General features: G+C 45.3%; 1 protein-coding gene across 2 annotated transcripts in view; it reads right to left on the reverse strand.

Moving 5' to 3' along the window:
• The window catches only part of SLC7A2 (solute carrier family 7 member 2), a 106,830-nt gene that overhangs the window by 45,400 nt on the left and 50,586 nt on the right, over positions 1-10,844 (reverse strand). Inside the window, exon 1 of one of the 2 annotated variants that reach the window (XM_026647914.1) lies at positions 1,162-1,527. The exons of the other annotated variant lie outside the window; for it this stretch is intronic. The gene's annotated coding sequence lies outside the window, so the exon portion shown is untranslated. Of the gene's footprint in view, positions 1-1,161; positions 1,528-10,844 lie in introns of those variants that run through there. 2 annotated transcript variants of the gene reach the window in all.

The raw sequence follows: 10,844 nt of genomic DNA on the forward strand, positions 1-10,844 counted from the left end.
GGTCCTGCTACAGGGCTCTACACTAATCCCATGCAGGGTTCTAATTCAGACACTACATCTGGTTTCTTGTGACACCTCACACATACATTGTGGGCCCAATCCTGCAGCTCTTACACAAAACTCCCAATGAAATCTCTGGGCTGAAGTCTCCCAGAGACATCAGTGGAAGTTCTGCCTGAGTAAAGACTGTAGGATCAGGAAATAGGAAACTAAACAAATACCTGATTTAAAAAACAAAACAACAAAATACACACAGACAAAACCAATTACAACTATGATTCATTTAGGGCCAGATTTTACGCACCTTGCTCATGCTGAGCAGTACCTTAGTCTATGAGTTGCCGTGGACTACTTGCAGTGTGGAATAAAGTACTATTCAACATGAATAAGAAAGACAAAGTCTAGCCCACAAACAGGGTGAATAGAAGGTGAAAGAGGCTCTTGTTAACAATTTACTACACCAAAAATAAAAGTAAGGCACAAATATTTTAAACAAACTTAAGTTGACCCTCACCTGTTTCGCTTTATCTGGATACCAAGGATTAATCGGGAAGTGTACAGCAAGCATTTGCTTTTAACATGGTGACTAAAGTTGCAGGTTGCACCTTTTAAAAATTAGTTCTTTAAAGCTCCCAATAACTCCCCCATACTCAGAGTCATAAAAAAGGATTCATAATGTTTAAGACTCCAATGAAAAATGTGTATAAAATTAAGAATAATTCTTTAGAATGTGATTTCACACACACACACACACACACACACACACACACACACTATTCTGAAAATAATACCAGGTTCCTGCAAAGAAATATCAGTTACAGTGTGAGAATATACAGCAATGCTATTTATGTGGACATCTAAAAGCGCACACACATACAAATTTTGAAGAGAAAAAATTAATTAAGCTCAATAATTATGATTTACAGAATTACAATTAGATACTAAGAATAGGATAATTCTAAAACAGGCAGGTAGACTAATTTTCCAGGAAAATAAATGTAATTCTCATACCTTTTTAAAAAAATTATTGTCTTTTACACATGTATAAAGACAAGAAAAATATTTGTTTCAGTTTGTTTTGTTGTCTTATGATCTAATCAGACTGTTGACATTCTACTTCAACCTATGGTACATACTATATTAAATAGAGTTATCACTTACCAATTCTCTCAAGTTTTCCTTAATTCTCTTTTCAGTTTGTTTTTAGAAGAAAAATCATACAAAACAAAAAATAGCTAGTCACAGCTCCATTTTCCAATTTTTTTTTTAGAGCGGCTCAATTATCTGTTGATAAAACACTGACACTACTAGACTAAGGCAAGCACATAGAGTAGTTTTGATAGTGTGCAGCTTCAAATGTAACAAAGAGAAGGATTAACAGATTTCCTTAGGAACAAACTCTTAATAGCTCTATTGGCTCCCAGTACTGGTCATTTAATCTGACCTTCAAGATATCTCAAACTGTTACACAGCAGTACTATATATCATCATCTGAATCCCAGATATTCCCAAGAGACCTACAGAAACTGCTTGTAACATTGCCACATAGTGCTGTCCCCAACTCCTCTCCACAGCACTGATTTATAAAGCAGCCCATGGGAGGAACTAGCTATTTAAAGCTATACTCTCAAAATAAACTTTTGGGGGGAGGGGACAGGGGGGCACCAAAATCCATAACAGAGTAAAGTTTGGAAGTATAAATGTAAGAAGAAAGTTTAAATAGCAAAGATTGTGACACAAACAGATGAAAGCCAAGAAAGTCAAAGTTAAAGCTAACACTCCCACTATAGAAAATAAATAAAATAAAGCACAACAGCCTCTTTTGCCAGGCAGCAGGAGACTGAAATGAAGAAGGCTCTAGCCAGTTTCATCAAGCCTATTCAAAATCCCTCTGCAGGAGTGAAACTGTCCAGAATCAAGTCCATTCCATACTGCTGCTTGGCAAAGCTATAAGCAGCAGAGGTAGGCACTGGAGAATAGATTCACAAGAAGGACTTAGACACCAAACTGTCACTTTAGGCACAATAAGTCCACTATTTAGACACCACTGACTTTCACAAAACCACCACTCAGGGGCTGCCTAACCCCTGTAGGCACCTAGGGTACATCAACACTGCAATAAACAAATTACAGAACTGAGTCTCAGAGCCCAGGTCAATTGACTCGAGCTCTCAGGGCTCATGTTGTGTAGACATTTGGGCTTGGGCTGGAGCCCGGGCTCTGAGACCCACCCCTTCTGTGGGGCCTTGACCCCAGACCAAGTCTATTCATTTTCACACCATTTTATAGTCCTGCAGCCCGAGTCCCACGAGCCTGTCCAAGTCAACTGACATGGGCCAGCCACAGCCATGCCACATGTCTTTTATTGCAGTGTACACATACACTATGTTTCCACCATTACATTCTTCCAGGTGCCTAAATTTTGGCAGCTGGATATGTTTACAGCTGCCTAATTCCTGACACCAACCAGCAGCTCAGTACCTAACTCATGCCTAAGCCCTGATGGGATTCACAAACAAGGTGTTCCCCCACCTTGGAGAATGTCTACTGGGTCAAGCCCCACACACAACATAGAGGGCAGAGGTGCTGCTGCCACCCTCATACCCAGTGGTTAGAGCTCTCACCCAAGCACCCATCTCCATTCTGCCTGATGTGGAGCAGGGACCTAACCCAGATCTCCCATCTCCCAGGTGAGTGCCCTAACCACTCTTCTCTCTCACTGTCCTCTGCCCCAATTAATACTTAATGCAGGGATTGGCAACCGTTGGCATGCGGCCTGCCAGGGTAAGCCCCCGGCAGGCTGGGCCAGTTTGTTTACCTGCCGCATCCACTAGTTCGGCCAATCGCAGCTCCCACTGGCCACGGTTCACCGTCCCAGGCCAATGGGAGCTGCGGGAAGCGGCGCGGGCCGAGGGATATGCTGGCCACGGCTTCTCGCAGCCCCCACTGGCCTGGAGCGGTGAACCGCGGCCAGTGGGAGCCGCGATCGGCCGAACCTGCAGACGCAGTAGGTAAACAAACCAGCCCAGCCCGCCGGGGGGCTTACCCTGGCGGGCCACGTGCCAAAGGTTGCTGATCCCTGACTTAATGTATACACAGTGAAACATCTCCAACAGCAGAGGCTGCAAGCCCCACAGAATACCCTATAGCCAGTCATTAGGGCACTCAACTGAGAGGTGGGAGACCCAAGTCTCACTGCCTCTGCTAGGCAGAGGGGGGATTTGAACCCAGATCTCCTACACCCTCTGTAAATGCTATATCCACTGGGCAAAAAGCCTGGGGAGAGGGAGCAATGTCACCACCTTTCCTGCTTTTTTTGGTGAAAAACCACTAATCTGATTTGGGGCCCTGACTCCCTTTGAGAGTGGCGAGTAGACTATACACCTCTCTTAGGGATTTCCTACAGGCTACCTTAGACAGATCTCTGCTTTGCAGGTTGTCTTTTGTGAGTTCCTTTTTTAGGTGTCAAACTCTCCCCATGTATTCTATAGGGAGCCTAACTTGAGGCTGTGAATTCCTCTAGACAGCCTAAAGCTAGGTGCTGCAATGCTGAGAATTGCAGTGCTTAAGTCCCCATGGTGAATCTAGCCCTGTGAGGACCACCCAACAAAATGGAAAATGGAGGTGAAAAGAGCAGGAGATACTTCTTTCTCCTTACTCTCCCACCCCCACAGCAGCCTGGAGGCTCTGGGGAAGGGAAGAGTACTAGCGATACCCCATCCTTGTCAGTGGTGAGGCAGGGATGGGGACTGAAACATTTCCCTTCCCACAGTCATAAGTGCAGAAGCTCCAAGTTTATTTATTAAAATCACCTACTAGCCAGAGGCTGATTAAAAAATGGAGCCCTCAGTCAGGGACTGGGGAATAACATTGTGATGGCACTTGGGTAAGCAGATCTTCAAATCAAGACTGGATGCCTTTCTGGAAGGTATGCGTTAGTCAAATACAAGTTATTGAGCCCAGTACTGGAGTGACTGGCATAGGTGACTGTTATACAAGAGATTAGACTAGATAATCAAATAATCTTTTCTTACCTTAAAAGTCTAGGACTTGAAGCACATTCCTCCATCTAGTGCTGAGTACCAGTCATTTCCCCAGGCTCTTTGCTAGTGTAGGGTTACCATACGTCCAGTTTTTCCCAGGCATGTTCGGCTTTTTGGTAATCAAACCCCCGTCCGGGGGGGATTTCCAAAAAGCCGAACATGTCCGGGAAAAATACTCCCAGCTTTGCCGGCATCCCTGGCTTACCTTAGAGCGGGCTCCGGCGACTGCTGCTGCTCCCTGACTCCTCAGCTCTGTAAGAGCCGAGCTGCCCGAGCGCTACCGGCTTCACGGTTTGCCGGGCAGCCCCCAGACCTCCAGACCCTGCGCCCCCGGCCGGGCGCTTCCCCTCCCGGGCTCCGGCTGCACTGGGGAAGCGCCCGGCCGGGGGTGCAGCGGGTCTGGAGGTCTGGGGGCTGCCCGGCAAACCGTGAAGCCGGTAGCGCTCGGGCAGCTGTTTCGTGTGGTTGGGAGGGAGGAGGGGGAATGAGGGGCACTCAGGGGAGGGGGCAGAGCTGGGGCGGGGCCGGGGGCGGAGCGGAGACTTTGTGGAAGGGGCAGAGTTGGGGCGGGGTCAGGAAAGGGGCGGGGCCAGGGCCCCGTGGAGTGTCCTCTTTTTTAAAACCTTAAGTATGGTAACCCTATGCTAGTGGGGCCTTTCACCCAGCAGATTAAACCTCTGCTAGTAAATATCTGGTACATTTTTCAAGTCCTAACAAGGCCTTATGTTCCCCTTGCATGTAAGAGCAACAACAGGAAATAAAATATCAGCACCCCATTCCATTCCTTTTGATGTGCAGTTACTGTGCTACATTTTATTCACCTTCACCATAGGACTGATGGGGATGTTACTATGCATCATAATGAACGAAACCAATAATCCAGCTAGACAAATATTCCCTCTCTAACAATGGCCTATGATGGATGTTTGAAGGGAAAATGAACACACTTCCCAAAATACCTAGCTAAGCATGTAATAACAACCTATTGAGCAGACTTTCTTCTTTACCACGGGTAGTGATTAGTTTATAATTTGGATATTTTTCATAACCAGTATCTTAGCTTATGTAACTGCAAATACTACATTTATCTCTATAAATGTCTAAACTTTTTTTTAAATGTTGATAAGCTGTTTACCCAAATATATGGCAGTGAATTCCACAGATTAATTATATGGTGCATAAAAAGTATTTTCTTTCATCAGTTTTCAATTTGTATCCTTTACTTCATAGTGTTGTCTTCTTCTATTTATCATTTTCCATAATATAAGCATCCAACCAGACATTACTTTATTTTATCATATTATATATGTTTGTCTCATATATCCATCCATTTACTCTTCTCCTTTCCAGCCAAATCATCTCAGGATTGGCTTGGGTTTTTTTTTTTCTTTTTCTTTTCTTTTCTTTGGGGGGGGGGGAGAAGAAGAGGGGGCGGAAGGGGTGGTTGTTTGTTAGTTTTGTTTTGCTTTTTAAAATCTTTCCTTGCTTGGAACATCCTCTCTAGACCTGGTTGGAAACGGTTTGTTTCTCACAGAAAATTTGAACTTCAAAATCAAAATTTTCTGTGGAAAGCAGAAACTTAACAAACAAACAAAAATGTTTAATTGAAAATCCAATTTCTGTGGAAAATTCTCAGCCAGCACTGCTCCCCGTCTTATCCCTGAAGTACTCCACTAACAGTCATTTTTTCACATTGGGAACTGGCTGTAAGACTCACCTGGAGGTTGATATTCCCACTTATTTGTTATTTCTTATGTTGTTTTTAACCAATAACAGGGGTGCTTTACTTCTTACCCCATGGTTACCAGGTTTCCATAACAGCCTCTCGTGTAAGATTTCAGCAAACGCCTTAGAAAGTCTCAATTAAATCTACAGTTTCTACTTTTTCACTAAAGTGTTAACTCTTTAAAAATTAAATTCTAACAAATTAGGAAAGCATGATTTACCCTTACAAATGCTACACTGATTTTCCCCTTACCATATTGCAGTCCCCTACTCTGTAACTGGATCTTTCACATTACTCCCAAATTTTTATATGGAGATATACCTATCTCATAGAACTTCATTTCCAGTAAAATTTAATCCTCCATTGAAAGGGATAAGAAGTCCAATAGTGGGCTCTGGTATTCTTGCTTGGAAAGTCTTTTTTCAATATGTAATTGTTCTCACTGTTCAGAAATTATTCCTGTTATCAGCCTGAATTAATTTCCTCATTAGTGTTAGGTCATATTATTTTAAACCTCTTTCAGATAGTACTGTATACACATCTTCAAAGGAGAAAAAGGATTATGGCAATTATTTCTGTCTCATACTCCCCTACTTTTCCAGGGGGAGGGGTGTGTACAGAGCGCGAGGCGGGGGGGCAACTATCAGAACAACAAGTGATATTCTTCCATTAAACCACTTCAAAAAAAAAAAAAAAAAAAAATATTACAATAAAAAAAAAAAAAAAAAAAAAAAAAAAAAAAGTGTATTTGATGCCACAACTCCCAGTAGTTCATGAGTAGGGCCCTACCAATTCACGGCCATGAAAAATGCGTCACGGGCCGTGAAATCTGGTCTTTTGCATGTTTTACCCTATACTATACAGATTTCACAAAGGAGACCAGCATTTCTCAAATTGGGGTCCTGACCAAACAGGAAGTTGCAGGGGGGTCACAAGGTTATAAGGCAGTCGTGGTATAGCCAGTCTTACTTCTGCGCTGCCTTCAGAGTTGGGCAGCTGGAGAGCAGTGTCTGTTGGCCAGGCGCCCAGCTCTGAAGGCAGCGCCCCGCCAGGAGCAGTGCAGAAGTAAGGGTGGCAATGCCATACCATGCCAGAACATGCCACCCTTACTTCTGTGCTGCTGCCTTCAGAGCTGGGCAGCTGGAGAGTGGCAGCTGCTGACTGAGGGCCCAGCTCTGCAGGCGGCAACGGGGAAGTAAGGATGGCAATACCATTCCATGCCATCCTGCCTTCTGTGCTGTTACAGACGGTAGCTCTGCCTTCAGAGCTGGGCTCCCGGCCAACAGCTACCGTTCTCCAGCTGCCCAGCTCTGAAGGCAACGCTGCCACCAGCAGCAGTGCAGAAGTAAGGATAGCACTACCGCAACACCCCCTACAATGACCTTGCGACCCTCCACAACTCATTTTTGGGTCAGGACCCCTACAATTACAACACCATGAAATTTCAGATTTAAATAAACTGAAATCATGAAATTTACAATTTTTAAAAATCCTATTACCATGAAATTGACCAAAATGGACCAGGGCCGGCCCACAACATTTTAGCACCTGAGGCGGGGAGCTCAAATGATGCCCCCATACCCTCTCGCTTGGGCCAAAACTTTGAAAGATCTCAATTCTGCCTTCTTCCTGTTCTACTCCTCTCACGGTACTGCTCTGCTACCTACCCCAATAAAGGAGAACTAACAACTTAAAATGCCTTGTTCAAAAATTTTAAGTAACACTTAACTTTCAAATGCCTGAACAGCAAAAATAACTTTTATTTTCTGCATAGTAAACACTGGCATTTTTATCTGTTTGAATAATCAAAGTGATGCTTTCCGTGCCTTCTTGGTTGCAAAGATTTGAACTGCTTCCTGCTGAAGGTCCACAGTCTGGGCCAGCTCATGCTCTACTGAGATGACTGCAAGGCCGACCAGCCTCTCCTGTGTCATTGTGGAGCGTAGATGTGTTTTTATTAACTTCAGCTTGGAGAAGCTGCGTTCTCCACTGGCAACTGTTACAGGAAGCGTTAGAAGTATGCGCAGAGCAACAAAAGCATTTGGAAAGAGGGTGGTCATCTTATTTGTGCACATATATTCCAGAACAGCCTTTGGAGTTGATCCTGCTGAAATGTATTTTGAAAGGGCTTTCAGTTCATCACCTAAATCACTCGCATCAATATCACGCCTGTCATCATGTGTCAACACTGCCTCTAGTGCCCTGAATTGCTGGTGTAGGTCTTCTTCAGATATAGTGAGGCGTTTTGGAATATCATACAACATCCCAAATATACTGCTATGTTCCTTGAGCTGCATGAAACGTTCTTCAACTGACTGTATTGCACAATCTAGCATCTGGTTAAAGAATTCAACTTTGAATTGTTGTTTGGGGTCTCTTATGGGATTATCCCATGCCTCGTAATCAAAATGTCGTCTTCTTCAGTGACTCTTGTATTCTTGAATAGGGGAGAAAATAGCTTCAGTGTGAAGTTCCTCTGCCAAGTTCTGTGCACTCTTCAGAACGTTTTGAAATCCCTCATCTGACCGGTGAGACTGTAGGTATGACTTTGCTTTGTCCAGTTGTTCCGTTGCTCCAGATATATCAAGGTCAACACCTTGGAGTCTCTTGCTTACAACATTTATTTCAAACAGTATGTCATGCCACAACACTAAGCCACACAGAAATTTGAAGTTATGTATGTTTCTGGTGATCCTATTTCCCTCTGCCACTGTTCTCCCAAGAACAGTTCCTGTCATAGCATTATCCTCCATAATGGCAACTATGGCATCATCTATCTTCCCAATTTGGTGTTTGATAGGCTTTATCTCCTCCACTCGACTTTCCCATCATGTGGCACTCAGTAGTTTCAGTGTCAGAGAGGATGTTCCCAGATGTTGCTTCAAAATTTGCCATCGATGAGCTGATGCAGAGAAAAATACATAGATGCTTTGAATTACATTAAAAAATTCAGCAGCCTCACTAGAAGCTGAAGCTGCATCACTGACCACCAAGTTCAATGAATGAGAACTGCATGGGACAAAAAAAGCTCGAGGGTTTAACTCTCAGATCCATGTCTGCACTCCTCTGTTCTTTCCTCTCATGTTGGCACCATTATCGTAACCCTGACCTCTGATATCAGCTATCACAATTCCCGTATCTTCCAGCTTTTTAAGAAGCACATTTGTCATACCAACTCCTATAGTATTATCAATGTCAATAAATTCTAGAAAATGCTCTCTGACAGTCACCATTGCAGGGACATTTTCACTAGGTTCTGTTGTTGTTACAAAATGCACCATTAAAGTCATTTGTTCCATATGGTTGATGTCAGGTGTGCAGTCCAGAATAACAGAGTAATATCTTGCTGACTTCAGATCTGCCACAATCTTCTGTTTGACTTTTGTTGCCAGTAACTGTATGATCTCATTTTGAATTGTTTTTCCAAGGTGTGTGTACATTTCTTGGGTGGTGAGTCTTCTTAGATGCTCCTGGAGTACAGAATCAAACTCAGCCATCAGCTCCACAATTTTAAGGAAGTTTCCATTGTTTGGCACATACAGCTAATCTGAAGTGCCACACAGTGCTAGGTGTTGGGTAGCAAGCACTCTCACAATGGCAATGAGCCTTTTCAGAACATTTTGCCAGTAAAGAGACTCTGATGCAATCCTCTCTTGATGCTGATCATCTATGGTGGCCTTTAACCTTAGTCTCATCTCAAGCTCTTTCCACCTATGGAATGCTCTCTGGTGATTTGCTGCCTTTTCATGGCATGCCAGATTTCTAGCCAGATTTTTCCAGTCCTTTGTTCCTGTAGAACCCAGTGTGGCTGGAACATTAGACTGGAAGAATTTGCAACAAAAACAGTATGCAGCATTCTGGGTTTTTGAGCACATAAGCCATGGCCTCTCCACTTTGTCACCATTGGGGATTTCATGCCAGTAATGTGTTGGATGGAAACTTCTATTTTCATTGTCTTTGGGGCACATGAAGTTTTTCACTTGCTGTGACCCATGCAGTACAAGGAAGTCCCTCAGGCTACCGCTCAAGTGGGTCCACAGTCCTGGATCATCTAGACTTAAGGAACTAAACTCAGAAGCAGCTGTTTCTTGCGCTTCCACCACACTCTTCTCTGATCTACACTTTTCTTCAGGAATGTGCATGGTTACATCCATTTGAGATGAAGATATGGATGCTGCAGTAGCTGCCAGGTCATCTGCATTCTGACTAACTGGAAGATCAGGTATCTCCTCACCACTCACATCCTCACTGGGGCTGGAAGACTCACCGTGAACATTTGTGTCTATGTATCTCAGGAGAGCTCCTTCCTGCTTAGATAGAAAAGCTTCCTTTGCTTGCTTTCTTCTTCTGAATGCTGCTCCAGAGGGGCGTTTTCTTCTTTCACTCATAACTGCTGTTCTGTGCCAGCTCTAATGGATCTCAACACTCAGTTGAAGGGGACAAATAAGCTAGGGTTACCATATCTGAACATTGAAAAAATAGGACACTCCACGGGGGGCCCTGGCCCCGCCCCAATTCCACCACTTCCCTGCCCCCATTCCAACCCCTTCCCCAAAGTCCCCGCCCCAACTGCGCCCCCTCCCTGCCCCACTGGACCCCTTCCCCAAATCCCCACCCCAGCCCTGCCTCCTCCCCTGAGCGCGCCACATTCCCCCTCCTCTCCACTCCCTCCCAGCCACACAAAACAGCTGCCTCCTCCCCGGGCTCCAACTTTCCCGGCTCCCGCCGCTCTCCAGCCCATGCGCCCCTGGCCAGGCGCTTCCCCCGCACAGTAGCAGCCAGAGCCGGGGGGGGGGAAGGGGCAGGAAGTTGCTTCAGGCCCCGGGCCTGCCCCCGAGCTGGGCATCCCAGCCCCAACGCGCTCCCACCTGCGAGGCTGCATCCCAGCTGTGGCCTCCCTCTCTGGCCGGGCTGAAGCAGAGAAGTGCTGCATGCGTGGCCCGGGCCTTGCCCCCGGGCTCAGGAGGCCTCCACCCCGCTCCCAGCGGGACCTGGCGAAGCTGCGGCAGCTCAGGCTGGGCAGCTGAGGGAGGCGCTGCAGTGCGGGCCCTTCCTGCGGGGGGGGCGGGGGGGGG

The sequence above is a fragment of the Terrapene carolina genome, unplaced genomic scaffold, assembly GCF_002925995.2.
Source record: "Terrapene carolina triunguis isolate 2854851 unplaced genomic scaffold, T_m_triunguis-2.0 Scaffold66, whole genome shotgun sequence".
NCBI classification, from domain to species: Eukaryota; Metazoa; Chordata; order Testudines; family Emydidae; genus Terrapene; species Terrapene triunguis.